Genomic DNA, 17380 nt, shown 5'->3' on the forward strand with positions numbered 1-17380 from the left:
CATTCTGGCGTTAAACGCCAGAAACAGGTTACAAATTGGAGTTGAACGCCAGAAACAGGTTACAACCTGGCGTTTAACTCCAGAAACAGCCTAGGCACGTGAAAAGCTTAAGTCTCAGCCCCAGCACACACCAAGTGGGCCCCAGAAGTGGATTTCTGCACCATCTATCTTAGTTTATTCATTTTCTGTAAACCTAGGTTACTAGTTTAGTATTTAAACAACTTTTAGAGATTTATTTTGTATCTCAAAATATTTTAGATCTGAACTTTGTACTCTTTGATGGCATGAGTCTCTAAACTCCATTGTTGGGGGTGAGGAGCTCTGCTGTGTCTCGATGAATTAATGCAATTACTTATGTTTTCTATTCAAACACGCTTGTTTCTATCTAAGATGTTCATTCGCACTTCAATATGATGGATGTGATGATCCGTGACACTCATCACCATTCTCAACCTATGAACGCGTGCCTGACAACCACCTCCATTCTACCTTCGATTGAATGAGTATCTCTTGGATTCCTTAATCAGAATCTTCGTGGTATAAGCTAGAATCCATTGGCAGCATTCTTGAGAATCCGGAAAGTCTAAACCTTGTCCGTGGTATTCCGAGTAGGATTCAGGGATTGAATGACTGTGACGCGCTTCAAACTCACAAGTGTTAGGCATAGTGACAGACGCAAAAAGGATCAATGGATCCTATTCTAACATGAGTGAGAACCGACAGATGATTAGCCGTGCGGTGACAGCGCACCTGGACCTTTTTCACTGAGAGGACGGATGGTAGCCATTGACAACGGTGATCCACCAACACACAGCTTGCCATAGGAGGAACCTTGCGTGCGTGAAGAAGAAGACAGGGGGAAAGCAGAGATTTAGAAGACAAAGCATCTCCAAAACTCCAACATATTCTCCATTACTGCATAACAAGTATTATTTATTTCATGCTCTTTTATTCTTCGAAATTCAAACTGATAGTTATAATTGATCTCGTGACTAAGATTTACAAGATAATCATAGATTGCTTCAAACCAACAATCTCCGTGGGATCGACCCTTACTCACGTAAGGTATTACTTGGACGACCCAGTGCACTTGCTGGTTAGTGGTACGAGTTGTGAAAAGTGTGATTCACAATTCGTGCACCAAGTTTTTGGCGCCGTTGTCGGAGATTGTTTGAGTTTGAACAACTGACGGTTCATCTTGTTGCTTAGATTAGGAAGATTTTGTCTTTTGGGTCAGAGTCTTTTACTTTCTTTTCAAAAATATTTCAAAATTTTTATTTTTCTTTATTAATCTATGATTTGTCTTTGAGTCTTTTATTATTGTTCTTGTTAAAATTTTAGAATCCTTATTTTCTTTTTCAAAAATTTTTTCGAAATTTTATTTTTTTTACTAATAATTGAGTTTTTCTGTTTGAGTTTAGTTTTATGTTTTAAGTTTGGTGTCAATTGCATGTTTTTATTTTCCTTTAAAATTTTTGAATTAGTGTTCATTGTTCTTTCTTGATCTTCAAATTGTTCTTGTTTATTTTCTTTGTTTGATCTTTAGTTTTTCTTGTTCTGTGTCCTTTCTTGTTTTTCTTGTGCTTTTTCAAAATATCAGTTTCCAAAGAAAATTTTATTTATTAAATACAATATTAAAATATGTTAAATTTTTAGCTCAATTGGCTAGAGCGTTGTGCCTATGTTCTTGGTAATTGGCTATCTTCTTTTTAAAACTTTTCTAAAAATAAATTTTCTTTGATTAAATCTTGTGCCAAACTTTAAGTTTGGTGTTTTCTTGTTAGCTTTTCGTTAGTTTTTGAAAACTTTATTGTGATTTTCTAAAAATTTTAAGTTTGGTGTTCTTCCTTCATGTTCTTGTTGTTCTTGTGAGTCTTCAAGGTGTTCTTGAGTTTTCCTTGTGTCTTGATCTTAAAATTTTTAAGTTTTGTGTTCCTTGGTGTTTTCCCTCTAAAATTTTTGAAAACAAGGAGCATTAGATCTAAAAATTTTAAATCTTTTGCTATTTTATTGTTTTTCTCTTTCCTCATTAAATTCAAAAATATCTTTTCTCTCTATTTTAAAGCAAAGTTTCGAAAATTACTTTTAAAATTCAGATTTTTATTTCAAAATTTAAAATCTTTTTTTTAAAAAAAAATCATATCCAAGGTTTTTCAAATCTTCTTAATTAAGTAATTATTTTATTTTTGAATTTTTTGTTCTTAATTTTTGAAATCTATATTTAATTTCTAATTATCTTATCTAATTTTCAAAATTTTATCTTTTTATTTATTTATTCATTTTTTTTACAAAATAAAAAAATAAAAAATAAAAATATATTCTATTTGCTATTCATATCAATTCCCTTTTCTCCATCATGGACCTAAGTGGAAATGAACAGTCCAGAAGGACTTTGGGGTCATATGCTAACCCCACTACTGCTTCATATGGGAGTAGTATCTGTATACCCTCCATCGGAGTCAGTAGCTTTGAGTTGAATCCTCAACTCATTATCATGGTGTAGCAAAGTTGCCAGTATTCCGGTCTTCCACAGGAAGAACCTACAGAGTTTCTGGCACAGTTTTTACAAATTGCTGACACAGTACATGATAAAAAAGTAGATCAGGATGTCTACATATTATTACTGTTTCCATTTGCTGTAAAAGACCAAGCTAAGAGGTGGTTAAATAACCAACCTAAAGCTAGCATAAGGACATGGAAACAGCTGTTAGAAAAATTCCTGAATCAATACTTCCATCCAAAATGGATGACACAGCTAAGGCTAGACATCCAAGGCTTTAAACAAGGAGATAATGAATCTCTTTATGATGCCTGGGAGAGATACAAAGAGATGCTAAGAAAATGCCCCTCTGAAATATTTTCAGAATGGGTGCAGTTAGACATCTTCTATTATGGGCTTACAGAGAAAGCTCAGATTTCTCTAGACCACTCAGCTGGTGGATCTATACACATGAGAAAGACAATTGAAGAGGCTCAAGAGCTTATTAATACAGTTACCAGAAATCAGCATCTGTACCTAAGCAGTGAATCTTCCATGAAAGAAGAGGCTAAAACAGTAACTGCTGAACTCAGTCCTGTAGAACAAATTACTGAATTCAATCAGCAATTAGACTTTCTAACAAAACAGCTGACCGAATTCAAGGAGATACTACAAGACAGAAGAATGGCTAATCTGAATATGGAAGTACAGTTGAAGCAAATAGAACAGCAGTTATCAAAATAAATAACAGAAGAGTGCCAAGCAGTTCAATTAAGAAGTGGGAAAACATTAAATACCTCACTTCAAGGCAGCAGGAAGCCAAGAAATGAACAACCGGTTATCCAAAATCCCTCTGAGGACAGTAAGAGCCCAGAAAGGAATAACTCTGGCGTTCAAACGCCAGAAACAGACAGGGATTTGGCATTTAACGCCCAATGGAAGCTCAGTTCTGGCGTTCAAACGCCAGGAACAAGTAAGGAGTTGGCGTCCAACGCCACTTCAGCTTCTAACTCTGGCATTCAAATGCCAGTGAGGGATCAGACACACACAGGTGCTGATAACAACCCCTCTAAAAAGGCTTCTCCAACCACCTCTGTAGGAAATAAAGCTACAGCAACTAAGGTTGAGGAATACAAAGCCAAGATGCCTTATCCTCAAAAACTCCGCCAAGAGGAGCAGGATAAATAATTTGCCCGCTTTGCAGACTATCTCAGGACTCTTGAAATAAAGATTTCGTTTGCAGAGGCACTTGAGCAAATACCTTCTTATGCCAAGTTCATGAAAGAGATCTTGAGTCATAAGAAGGATTGGAGAGAAACTGAAAGAGTTCTCCTCACTGAAGAATGCAGTGCAGTCATTCTGAAAAGCTTTCCAGAAAAGCTTAAAGATCCCGGAAGTTTTCTGATACCATGCATATTAGAGGGTAATTGCACCAAGACAGCTTTATGTGATCTTGGGGCAAGCATCAACCTAATACCTGCATCAACTATCAGAAAGCTTGGTTTAACTGAAGAAGTTAAACCAACCCGGATATGTCTCCAACTTGCTGATGGCTCCATTAAATACCCATCAGGCATGATTGAGGACATGATTATCAGGGTTGGGCCATTCGCCTTTCCCACTGACTTTGTAGTGCTGGAAATGGAGGAGCATAAGAGTGCTACTCTCATTCTAGGAAGACCGTTCCTAGCAACTGGACGAACTCTCATTGATGTCCAAAAGGGGAAAGTAACCCTGAGAGTCAATGAGGATGAGTTTAAGTTGAATGCTGTCAAGGCTATGCAGCATCCAGACACACCAAAAGACTGCATGAAAGTTGATCTCATTGACTCTTTAGTAGAGGAGATCAACATGGCTGCGAGTCTCGAATCAGAGCTGGAAGACATCTTTAAAGATGTTCAGCCTGATTTGGAGGATTCAGAGGAATCGAAAGAGCCTTTGAGACTTCCTCAGGAAGAGGAGAAACCTCCTAAGCCTGAGCTCAAGCCATTACCACCATCCCTGAAATATGCATTTTGGGGAGAAGGTGACACATTTCCGGTGATCATAAGCTCTGCTTTAAATCCACTGGAAGAGGAAGCACTACTTCAAGTGCTAAGGACACACAAGACAGCTCTTGGGTGGTCCATAAGTGACCTTAAGGGCATAAGTCCAGCTAGATGCATGCACAAAATCCTATTGAAGGATTATGCTAAGCCAGTGGTTCAACCACAGAGGCGGCTAAATCCAGCCATGAAGGAAGTGGTGCAGAAAGAGGTCACCAAGTTACTGGAGGCTGGGATTATTTATCCTATTTCTGATAGCCCCTAGGTGAGCCCTGTTCAAGTTGTCCCCAAAAAGGGAGGTATGACAGTGGTTCATAATGAAAAGAATAAACTGGTTCCTACAAGAACAGTTACAGGGTGGCGCATGTGTATTGACTACAGAAGGCTCAATACAGCCACCAGAAAGGATTATTTTCCTTTACCATTCATAGACCAGATGCTAGAGAGACTAGCAGGTCATGAATACTACTACTTTTTGGATGGTTATTCAGGTTATAACCAAATTGCAGTAGATCCTCAGGATCAAGAGAAAACCGTATTCACATGTCCTTCAGGAGTGTTTGCTTACAGAAGGATGCCTTTTGGTCTGTGTAATGCACCTGCAACCTTTTAGAGGTGCATGCTCTCTATCTTCTCTGATATGGTAGAGAAATTTTTGGAAGTCTTCATGGATGACGTTTCAGTATTTGGAGACTCATTCAGCTCCTGCCTTAACCATTTAGCACTTGTTCTGAAAAGATGCCATGAGACCTACCTAGTTTTAAACTGGGAAAAATGTCACTTTATGGTGACTGAAGGAATTGTCCTTGAGCATAAAATTTCAAACAAGGGAATAGAGGTGGATCAAGCTAAAGTGGAAGTAATTGAAAAATTACCACCACCTGCTAATGTTAAGGCAATCAGAAGCTTTCTGGGGGCATGCAAGATTCTACAGGAGGTTTATAAAGGATTTTTCAAAAATTGCAAAACCCCTGAGCAATCTGCTAGCTGCTGACATGCCATTTGTGTTTGACACAAAGTGTCTACAAGCGTTTGAAACTCTAAAAGCTAAGCTGGTCACAGCACCAGTTATTTCTGCACCAGACTGGACATTACCATTTGAACTAATGTGTGATGCCAGTGACCATGCCATTGGTGCAGTACTGGGGCAGAGGCATGACAAGCTTCTGCATGTCATTTATTATGCTAGCCGTGTTTTAAATGATGCCCAAAAAAATTACACAACCACAGAAAAAGAATTGCTTGCAGTGGTTTATGCCATTGACAAGTTTAGATCATACTTAGTAGGATCAAAAGTGATTGTGTACACTGACCATGCTGCTCTTAAATATTTACTCACAAAGCAGGATTCAAAACTCAGGCTCATAAGATGGGTGTTGCTTCTGCAAGAGTTTGATATAGAAATAAGAGACAGAAAAGGGACAAAGAACTAAGTGGCTGATCATCTGTCCCGGATAGAGCCAGTAGAAGGGGCACCCCCCTCTTTTGAGATCTCTGAAACCTTTCTGGATGAGCATTGTTTGTCATTCAGGAAACACCATGGTTTGCAGACATTGCAAACTATAAAGCTGCAAGGTTCATACCCAAAGAGTACAGCAGGCAACAAAAGAAAAAATTAATTACTGATGCAAAGCACTACTTGTGGGATGAACCCTATCTCTTTAAGGGATGTACAGACAGAATAATCTGTAGGTGTGTACCTAGAGAAAAAGTACAGAAGATCTTATGGCATTGCCATGGGTCACAATATAGAGGCCATTTCGGAGGTGAGCGAACAGCCACCAAGGTCCTCCAATGTGGCTTATACTAGCCTACCCTCTATAGAGATTCCCGAGAGTTTGTACGTAACTGTGACAGTTGCCAGAGAGCTGGTAATCTGCCTCATGGTTACGCCATACCTCAACAAGGAATCTTAGAGATTGAGTTGTTTGATGTATGGGAATTGACTTCATGGGGCCTTTTCCACCATCATACTCAAACACTTATATTCTGGTGGCAGTCGATTATGTATCAAAATGGGTAGAGGCCATTGCCACACCCACTAATGATACTAAGACAGTGCTGAAGTTCCTCCAGAAACATATCTTCAGCAGGTTTGGTGTCCCTAGAGTACTAATCAGTGATGGGGGCACTCACTTCTGCAACAAATAGCTTTACTCTGTCATGGTCCGGTATGGGATTAGCCACAAGGTGGCAACTCCATATCATCCACAGACAAATGGGCAAGCTGAAGTTTCTAATAGAGAATTAAAAAGAATCCTGGAATGGACTGTAAGTACCCGTAGAAAGGATTAGGCAAGAAGCTTGGATGATGCTCTATGGGCTTACAGAACAGCATTCAAGACTCCTATAGGAACCTCTCCATACCAGCTTGTATATGGCAAGACCTGTCATCTGCCCGTGGAACTGGAACATAAGGCCTATTGGGCAACCAGATTCCTAAACTTTGATGCCAAATTAGCTGGAGAAAAAAGATTACTCCAGCTAAATGAGCTAGATGAATTTAGACTCACTGCTTTCGAAAATGCCAAGCTTTATAAAGAGAAATAAAAAAGGTGGCATGACAGAAAGCTGTCATCAAGAGTCTTTGAACCAGGACAAAAGGTTCTGTTGTTTAACTCTAGGCTCAGACTATTCTTGGGAAACTGAAATCCCGGTGGAGGGGACCATATGTGATTACAAGTGTATCACCATATGGTTATGTGGAGCTTCAAGACATTGATTCTAATAAGAAGTTCATTGTTAATGGACAGAGAATCAAGCACTATCTTGAAGGCAATGTTGAGCAAGAGTGCTCAAGGCTGAGGCTAGATTAAAAGCTCAGCAAGGTCCAGCTAAAGACAATAAAGAAGCGCTTACTAGGAGGCAACCCAGCCATTAGCAAAACTTTTTCCTGTTATTTTATTTGATTTTATTCTAATTTTAAATCTATTTAATTTTTTTTTAGTTCAATATTAATAAATCTTCATGGTAAAGAATCAATTGCAAAAGTTCACAGGGTTACAGAAGGATTCAGCATACAAAACAGCAAAGAAGAAGCTCACTAGTGCAAAAAAACGCCAGTAAGAGCTGTTTTGGGCGTTAAACGCCCAAAAGGAGCATCTACTGGGCGTTTAACGCCAGTAGAGATAGCCATCTGGGCGTTAAACGCCAGAAAGAAGCAGCTTCTGGGCGTTTAACGCCAGATTTACAGCATCCTGGGCGTTCAGAAAAACGCCCAGTGACAAAAGGGGTTTCTGGCGTTTAACGCCAGCTAGAAGCAACAGCTGGGCGTTAAACGCCCAGACCAAGCACCAACTGGGCGTTAAACGCCCAAAACATGCAGCAGTTGGGCGTTTAACGCTGGGATTGTGGGGAATAGGCAATTTCGTTTTCAATTCAAATTTTTTTCCATTTTTTATGTTTCAATTCATGATTTCTTGCACAAACATGTTACAAATCCTAATTTTTCAAATCCTTTTTCAAAAGATATCAAATGTATCTTAATTCATAAACCCTTTTTCTTAATCCTCTTCAAAATATTTTCAAATCCTTTTCAAAACAAATCTATCTCTTTTCCTTCTAAAATCTTTTCAACTCATCAATATCTTTTTCAAATATTCACATCATCTTTTTCAAAATTTAGATTTATCTTTTTCAAAAATCTTTCATATCTTTTCAATTTTAAATCACATCTTTTCCTATCATACTTATCCTTTCCAAATCACTTTTTCTATCATATCTTTTTCAAATAATTTTCGAAACCCACCCCCTTCCCTTTAAATATTGGTTCGGCCTCTCCCCCTCTCCTCCACAAGTTGCGCTTGGCTCTCCCTCTTTCCCTCTCCTTTCTTTTCTTTTGCTTGAGGACAAGCAAACCTCTAAGTTTGGTGTGTTTATCCATGATCACTAAACCAATACCCACTAAGATCATGGCTCCTAAGGAAAAACAAACCGACTCAAGAGGCAAGAAAGAGAATATTCCAAAACCACTTTGGAGTCAAGGGAAGTTCATAACCAAAGAACATTCAGACCATTTTTACAAAATAATGAGTCTAAGGTCAGTGATCCCAGAAGTTAAATTCGATCTGAAAGAAGATGAATATCCGAAGATCCAAGAGCAAATCCGAAACAGGATCTGGGAAGTCCTAGCTAATCCTGAAACAAAGGTGGGAAGAAACATGGTTTAGAAATTCTACGCTAATCTATGGCAGACGGACAGGCAGAGAATAGCTGGAACCGCATTCTATGACTATAGAACTCTGGTCAGAGAGAAGATTGTTCACACCCACCCTGACAAAATAAGGGAGATCTTCAAGCCGCCTCAACTGCAAGATGACCCAGACTCCTTCAATAGGAGAATGATGAGATCAAACCTGAGCTTGGACAAAATCCTAGAAGACATATGCCTCCCTGGAGCTAAATGGACAACCAACACTAAGGGTGCCCCAAACCAACTCAAAAGAGGAGATCTCAAACCAGTCACCAGAGGCTGGCTGGACTTCATTGGACGCTCTATACTGCCCACTAGCAACCGCTCTGAGGTCACCATCAGAAGAGCTGTGATGATTCATTGCATTATGCTGGAAAAAGAAGTGGAAGTTCATCAGCTGATTGCTTGTGAGCTGTACAAAATTGCAAACAAGAATTCCAAAGATGCCAAATTGGCCTATCCAAGCTTAGTCTCTCTGTTATGTAAAAATGCTGGGATAAAAATGGGAGTAGATAAGTATATCTCAGTTGAGCAACCGATCACCAAAAAGTCTATGGAAGGACAACAGGTGCAGGACGACCCCATCAAGAGAAAAGTAGAGGAGTTCCTCCCGAAAATCCCTCAAATTGAATACTGGGAGCGCCTAGAAGCATCTGTCACCAAGTTGCAAGAAGTTGTGGATCAACTGAAGGAAGAACAGCAAAATCAAAACAGCACGCTATGCAAACTACTTAAAGAACAAGAAGAGCAAGGGCGTGACTTAAAGGAACTGAAGCGCCAGAAGCTGTCTCTTGAAGGGCCAAGCACCCCACAGACCAAAGAGGCATCTACCTCACAAAATAAAGGCTGTTGAGTCCTAACTCTGTGATAACCTTTTATCTATTTTAAGAGTATATGAGTATTAGAGTTAGAGTCATTTATTTTTATGTCTTTAATTTCCTGTCTTTTATTATTAAGTGTCTGTTTTATGCCTAATTTATATTATTTTTATTAAATAATAAATAAAGATTAGAGTCTATGCCTTAAAGTTATGAATATCCTATGAATCCATCACCTTTCTTAAATGAAAAAAATGTTTTAATTACAAAAGAACAAGAAGTACATGGTTTCAAATTCATCCTTGAAACTAGTTTAATTATTTTGATGTGGTGACAATACTTTTTGTTTTCTGAATGAATGCTTGAACAGTGCATATGTCTTTTGATATTGTTGTTTATGAATGTTAAATATGTTGGCTCTTGAAAGAATGATGAAAAGGAGAAATGTTATTTGATGATCTGAAAAATCATAAAATTGATTCTTGAAGCAAGAAAAAGCAGTGAATACAAAAGCTTGCGAAAAAAATGGCGAAAAAAATAAAAATAAAAATAAAAATAGAAAGAAAAAGAAAAAGCAAGCAGAAAAAGCCAGTAGCCCTTAAAACCAAAAGGCAAGGGTAAAATAAAAAGGATCCAAGGCTTTGAGCATAAGTGGATAGGAGGGTCTAAAGGAATAAAATCTTGGCCTAAGCGGCTAAACCAAGCTGTCCCTAACCATGTGCTTGTGGCGTGAAGGTGTCAAGTGAAAACTTGAGACTGAGCGGTTAAAGTCAAGGTCCAAAGCAAAAAAAGAGTGTGCTTAAGAACCCTGGACACCTCTAATTGGGGACTTTAGCAAAGCTGAATCACAATCTGAAAAAGGTTCACCCAGTTATGTGTCTGTGGAATTTATGTATCCGGTGGTAATATTGGAAAACAAAGTGCTTAGGGCCACGGCCAAGACTCATAAAGTAGCTGTGTTCAAGAATCAACATACTAAACTAGGAGAATCAATAACATTATCTGAATTCTAAGTTCCTATAGATACCAATCATTCTGAACCTCAATGGATAAAGTGAGATGCCAAAACTATTCAAGAGGCAAAAAGCTACTAGTCCCGCTCATCTAATTGGAACTAAGTTTCATTGATATTTTGGAATTTATAGTATATTCTCTTCTTTTTATCCTATTAGATCTTTAGTTGCTTGGGGACAAGCAACAATTTAAGTTTGGTGTTGTGATGAGCGGATAATTTATACGCTTTTTGGCATTGGTTTTAGTATGTTTTCAGTATGATTTAGTTAATTTTTATTATATTTTTATTAGTTTTTAATTAAAAATCACATTTCTGGACTTTACTATGAGTTTGTGTGTTTTTCTGTAATTTCAGGTATTTTCTGGTTGAAATTGAGGGAGCTGAGCAAAAATCTGATTCAGGCTGAAAAAGGACTGCTGATGCTGTTGGATTCCTTAATCAGAATCTTCATGGTATAAGCTAGAATCCATTGGCAGCATTCTTGAGAATTCGGAAAGTCTAAACCTTGTCCGTGGTATTCCGAGTAGGATTCAGGGATTGAATGACTGTGACGCGCTTCAAACTCACAAGTGTTAGGCGTAGTGACCGACGCAAAAAGGATCAATGGATCCTATTCTAACATGAGTGAGAACTGACAGATGATTAGCCGTGCGGTGACAGCGCACCTGGACCTTTTTCACTGAGAGGACGGATGGTAGCCATTGACAACGGTGATCCAACAACACACAGCTTGCCATAGGAGGAACCTTGCGTGCGTGAAGAAGAAGACAGGGGGAAAGCAGAGATTCAGAAGACAAAACATCTCCAAAACTCCAACATATTCTCCATTACTGCATAATAAGTATTATTTATTTCATGCTCTTTTATTCTTTGAAATTCAAACTGATAATTATAATTGATCTCCTGACTAAGATTTACAAGATAATCATAGATTGCTTCAAACCAACAATCTCCGTGGGATCGACCCTTACTCACATAAGGTATTACTTGGACGACCTAGTGCACTTGCTGGTTAGTGGTACGAGTTGTGAAAAGTGTGATTCACAATTCGTGCACCATCCCTCCAACCTTGGTTGAAATTATCCCTCCATCCCTGGTTGGAATGGTCTCCCCATCCCTGGTTGGAGTTGTCTTGCCAACCTTGGTTGTAGTTTCCACCTTGGTTGTAATTGCCACCTTGTTAATTATACCCTTGATTCAGGCGGTCATAGAAATTATGAGTGGCTGCTACGGTGTTGTCCTCTTGTTGGAGCTGCGGATACTCATCAGTGTAATGACTATAATCAGCACATATTCCGCATACTCTCTGAGGAACTAACTGTTGACTTTGTTGTGGTGAGGAAGGCTGAGGTTGTTGTTGATTTAGCTGTATTTGCTTCAGTAGGTTGGTCATCTCACATATACTTTGTGTAAGAGCAGAAGTCTTAATGCTAGAGGAAACCTCTACAACAGCCTTTGAGTGGCTGTTCCTGTACCTGTGATTCCGAGTGGACTCATCTAGGTCGCTGATCAGTTGCCATGCTTCATCTGCGGTCTTGTACTTTTTCAGGGAACCATTACTTGCACCATCTAGTGTAGTCTTATCCCGGGGTTTCATGCCTTGAGTGAAGTAGCTGATCAACACTAACTTATCAATTATGTGATGGGGGCATGCGTCCAGAAGATTCTTGAAGCGCTCCCAGTACTCATAAAGAGTCTCTGATTCACCTTGAATAATGCAAGAGATCTCTTTTTTCAGTCTATCTGTAACCTCAGCTGGAAAGTATTTTTCCAGGAATTCTCTCTTGAGCGTATCCCAGTTAGTAACGGTCGCTTCAGGTTGAGTGTAGTACCACTCCCTCGCCTTTCTCTCAAGAGAAAACGGGAAGGCGGTCAGCAAAATAGAAGTTTCATCTGCACCATGACACCTAACAGTAGAACAGGCTGTCTGAAAATTCCTTAGGTGCTTGAAAGGCTCCTGAGCAGGTAAGCCATGAAACTTGGGCATCAAGTTGATTAGTGCGGTCTTCAATTCGAAATCTACAGCCAGATTTGGGTGACGCACTTGATACGGTTGCAGAGTAAAGTCTGGGGCTCCTGCCTCCTGGAGAGTGATCCTCATGGGTGCCGCCATGTTACCTGCACGTAAATCAACTAAATTAGAAGTAGAGGAGCTTGTTTCTTCCTCAGATGGCGGTTCAGATTCGCCCTCAGATGAGACTGGTGAATTGATAACAATCACTTCACCACTCTCAGAGGCTAACCGATGCCGAGCTCGCCTAATACGTGAAAGAGTTCTTTCAATTTCAAGATCAAATGCGGCTAAGCTCGGATCAGGCAGTGAACGCGTTATTCAATGAAAGAAAGATACAACTCATAGTAATAAAATAAAATAAAATATGCAACAATTAAAAATATGTACACTAATTAATAATTTAGCACACAACTGCAACTCCCCGGCAACGGCGCCAAAAATTGATGCGCAGCAGAAGTCGGCCAATTAAGAATTCAATTTAGAAATAGCGTTGTGAGTATAGTTCTTAACCAGCTAAAATCCGCCCATCAATTTAGAAAGATTGTTACAAAATTAGAATAAAAATACTGGGAGTATGAGTCCCAGGTCGTCTCCCAACGAGTTGACAAAAAGGGGGCTATCCTATTAATCAGGAGTTTTCCGAGAATTTTGAGAGTTGAATGACAGAAAATAAATAATTGTAAATTAAAAGAGAATTATATATTCTAATTAAAAAGCCTTGACTGGGGGAATGATTAATTGGAAGTTCCATCCTTATTTGAATTCTCTCAAGTGTAGTATAAAGAGGTTGTTATTTTCACTTAGTTAACCCTTACTAAATAAAGGAAAGTCAAGTGATTGAGCTAACTCTTATTCGCAAATCCTAGTCCTCTCCCTTGGGAAGGTCTAGCGTTAGTAAATAGAGAATTAGCCAACAACTTCCAATTTAACTAATCACTTGAGCATTCCAACTCAAGTGTCTCCTCTTAATCAACCCCCATGTCAAGTAGGGAATCTACTCCATTGACATGGAAATTACTTGCATAGAATTAAAAAGGATATAAAAGAAAGACATGATAGACAATAACTACAATTTAATTAAAAGTTAAAGTAATCCTTTGCATTAATAAATTCTAAAAATAATCCAATTGTAACTCTAAATAAGAATTAAGAATATGAAATAGTAAAGGAATAAGAAAACAAACTAGAATAGTATCTTCAACGGAGGTAATGACTCTTCAATATCCAAAGCAAAGCATAAAACTAAAAATATGAATGTAAAAGAAAACCTAGAGGAAGAGTAATTTCTCTCTAGATTCAGATCTAAAACTAAAACTACGCTAATGAGAATCTCTCTTGAGTCTCCGCTTGTTTCCTAGCTCTAGTCTGTGTTTCTGGGCTGAAAACTGGGTTAAAACTCGGTCCGAAATCGCCCCCAACATTTTCTGTTATTTCTGCAGATCGCGCATGTCACGCGTACGCGTCAGCCACACGTACGCGTCGCTGGTTGTCCTGGAGTGTCACGCGTACGCGTCAAGCACTCGCACGTGTCATCTAGCAGAACTCTAATCCACGCGTACGCGTCAGTCACGCGCAGGCATCGCTGCAAATTTCTCCATGTCGCGCGCACGCATGAGCCATGCGTGCGCGTCGATGCTCACTGGTTACCTCCTTAGTTTCTTGTGTTCCTTCCATTTTTGCAAGCTTCCTCTCCATTCTCTAAGCCATTCCTGCCCTATAAAGCCTGAAACACTTAACACACAGATCACGGCATCGAAGGGTATAAAGGAGAATTAAAATACACAAATTAAAGACTCTAGGAAGCAAGTTTTCAACCATAGAATAACACTAGGAAGGAATTGTAAAATCATGCAAATCATATGAATAAGTGGGTAAGGACTTGATAAAAACCACTCAATTGAGCACAAGATAAACCATAAAATAGTGGTTTATCAATGATTTCATGTTTCCTTTTCTAAGGTTCCCATGAAACCCATTTTGCATTCAACCTCTTTCCCAAGATGATTGAACACTAGCATGAAGAACAAAATTTCTTCTAGCAAATCAAAGAGAAGATAAAGAGAAGAAGAAATTCACTATCATTAATCTATCAAGTACAACAGAGCTCCCTCTCCCAATGAGAGGGAGTTTAGCTACTCATAACTAAAAGAAAAGTGCAAGAGATGGAAGAGATGAAGTGTAAAGTAAAAACTAAAACTGAACTTGCCAATACCAACCCGAAAACTAACTTCCCAACCCCTTTTCCAGTACTTCTAGGGGTTATTTATACTACTTCTATCACTAGAATTAAGAAAATACAAAAGAGAAAAGAAAATTACAGCTGGAGGAAAAAGGAAAAACTCAATAATCGTGACACTTAAGCTTGGCGTGTGGCTGGCGTTTGAGTGGCGTGCCACGCATAGCCACTAAGCTTGGCTTGGCGCGCCACGCCTAGCTCCTCAAGTGGCACGCCCAGGTTCTTCTCAAGGATTGGTTAGCTTGGCGTGCCACGCCTTCGAGTTCAAGTGGCACGCCCAGGCTCTTCTCAAGCATTGGTTAGCTTGGCATGCCACGCTTTCGAGCTCAAGTGGCATGCCTAGGCTCTTCCCTCTTGCTCCTCTTTTCTGGAAATTTGAACTGGCATGGCATGCCCAAGGTCTGGCGTGCCACGCCCATTGTATGCACTTCATCCATCCTCTTTGAAAATTTATACTGGCGTGCCACGCCCAGTAGGTGGCGTTCCACGCCCATGATAAGCCTTCTTTACTTCTCTGAAAAACATAACTGGCGTGCCGCACCTAGAAGGTGGCGTGCCATGCCAATGTATTGCATGCATAGCCCCCTTGTTCCAGTAGCTGGCGTGCCACACCCAGCATTCAAGTGGCTCGCCCAGGGTTATCTGGTTTTGGCGTGCCACGCCTTAATGCTCAAGAGGCACGCCTAGCCTTCTTCTTCTTTGGTTGCTGGGGTTGGCGTGCCACGCCTTCGACATCAAGTGGCACGCCCAGTAAGTGGTTAGGCCTCTTCAAACATTGGCGTGCCATGCCTGAGACTCAAGTGGCACGCCCAAGTGTTAGACCTTAGCCTCCTTCTCTGGAAACTTGAACTGGCATGCCACGTCTTGATGTTCAAGTGGCACGCCCATGTTGGTTTGAACCCCTTCAAGCCTGGCGTGCCACGCCTAGAATCCAAGTGGCACGCCCAATGTGTCCCCATTCTGGATCAGTGAACTGGCGTGCCACGCCTACAAGTTCAAGTGGCACGCCCATAATAAATGATGGGGTTTGGCGTGCCACGCCCAGCCTGGCGTGCCATGCTTTCTTTGTGGCCTTCAATCTTGCTTTCTGAAAAATATAACTAGCGTGCCACGCCTGGCCCCTGGCGTGCCACGCCCTTGCTAAAGCTCCAGGAACTCTTCTCTGGAAAATACAACTGGTGTGCCACGCCCATACAACTTGATGGCGTTCGTTCCAAGTGGCATGCCCAACTTCACACGCCCAGCTTTATTTATTGATTCCTTCCCCTTTTTGTTGCTCTTTTCACCTGAAATTCAACACAAATCCATTTCAAAGCAATGTACCATAATATTTATCATTTGGTTCATGAAATTGAATTGATTCAATGAGATTATGCTTTTTTTTATAGTCCTTTTAGATAAGAGAAAGAGGTAGATGATACAAGTCATCAATCTCCATCGGGCCCACAGAACTCAATATATCACTCTGGAGTCCTCCTTCATATTTTATACACTTCCATTCCTCAAATCTCCTGGAGCTCCTTGACAAATTTTGGAGAATCGACACAGTTCCTCAAATATGTTAGTGTACTCCGCGACAGTCTTTTGACCCTGCTTCAGCTGCAGCAGTTCAAGTTCCTTAGCTGTTCTAACAGAATTGGGGAAGTATTTCTTGTAAAACTCAGTTCGAAATGCATCCCGGCATATAGCAGTATCACCCTGCTGCAGAAGGCGTCGCGTTCCTTGCCACCAATACTGGGATTTACCCGCCAATTGATAAGTTGCAAATTCAACACATTGATCTTTAGTGACTTGCTGTTCGTGTAAAGCCCGTTCGATCGCTTGAAACCAATCGTCAGCCTCAGTAGGGTTCGTGGTTCCTCCAAATGTCGGTGGCTGTATCTTCAGAAAAGTGGCGAGCGTCATCGGCCCATTTCCACCATTATCGCCATTTCCATGGTTCGCTTGATTTCCTAACGCTTCGGCTGTCGCCTGCATAGCTGCAGCCACGTTTTCCAGGGTGGCCATGAAGCTCACAGGGTTGTTTCCCACCGTTTCAAGGTTCGCATTTCCTAGTCTACCTCTTCCTCGCCCGCGACCGCGTCCATGAGTCGCCATATGGTTCCTGTCCACACCAAACAAGTGATATCAAGGTGATCAGTCTCAATATCGCAGGTTTAGTACTTCAAAGTCCCAAATGCATGCTCATGAACATTCATGCCACATATATCAGTTAGATATCCTAATTAGCATGTATAGACACCTAGAGTATGCCCAGAAGCATAGTTAGTCCGTTCCTCAGGCTCTACAAGAACGAATTGCTCTGATACCATAATGTAACACCCTACCACATAGAGCCTTACGCTTAAGCCGTAAGATAGAGGTGGTGTGGTATTACGACCTCTAACATAATATATATATATATATGTAATAATATTGAAAAGGATACAGTATACGAGGATCCTTGAAAAACAGTAAAACAAAATTTACAAAATAAAAAGTGCAACGCTCAGGAAACGAGATTACTTGCGTGTGAAGAAATCCAAAGTTATAAGCACAAATAAACGAAAAACAGGATTAGAAAGCCAAGAATACAAGATAA

The 17380-nt window shown here is 40.1% G+C and overlaps 1 non-coding gene across 1 annotated transcript; it reads left to right on the plus strand.

Annotated features, from left to right (window-relative positions):
* The first annotated feature begins 12186 nt into the window (after nt 1–12186).
* LOC148546638 (small nucleolar RNA R71) lies at nt 12187–12290 on the plus strand. The gene has a single exon (XR_015901573.1). It is a non-coding gene; the product is annotated as a small nucleolar RNA R71 (small nucleolar RNA).
* The last annotated feature ends 5090 nt before the right edge of the window (nt 12291–17380 follow it).

The sequence above is a fragment of the Arachis ipaensis genome, chromosome B9 (assembly GCF_059453495.1).
Source record: "Arachis ipaensis isolate K30076 ecotype BB chromosome B9, ASM5945349v1, whole genome shotgun sequence".
Taxonomy (NCBI): Eukaryota; Viridiplantae; Streptophyta; class Magnoliopsida; order Fabales; family Fabaceae; genus Arachis; species Arachis ipaensis.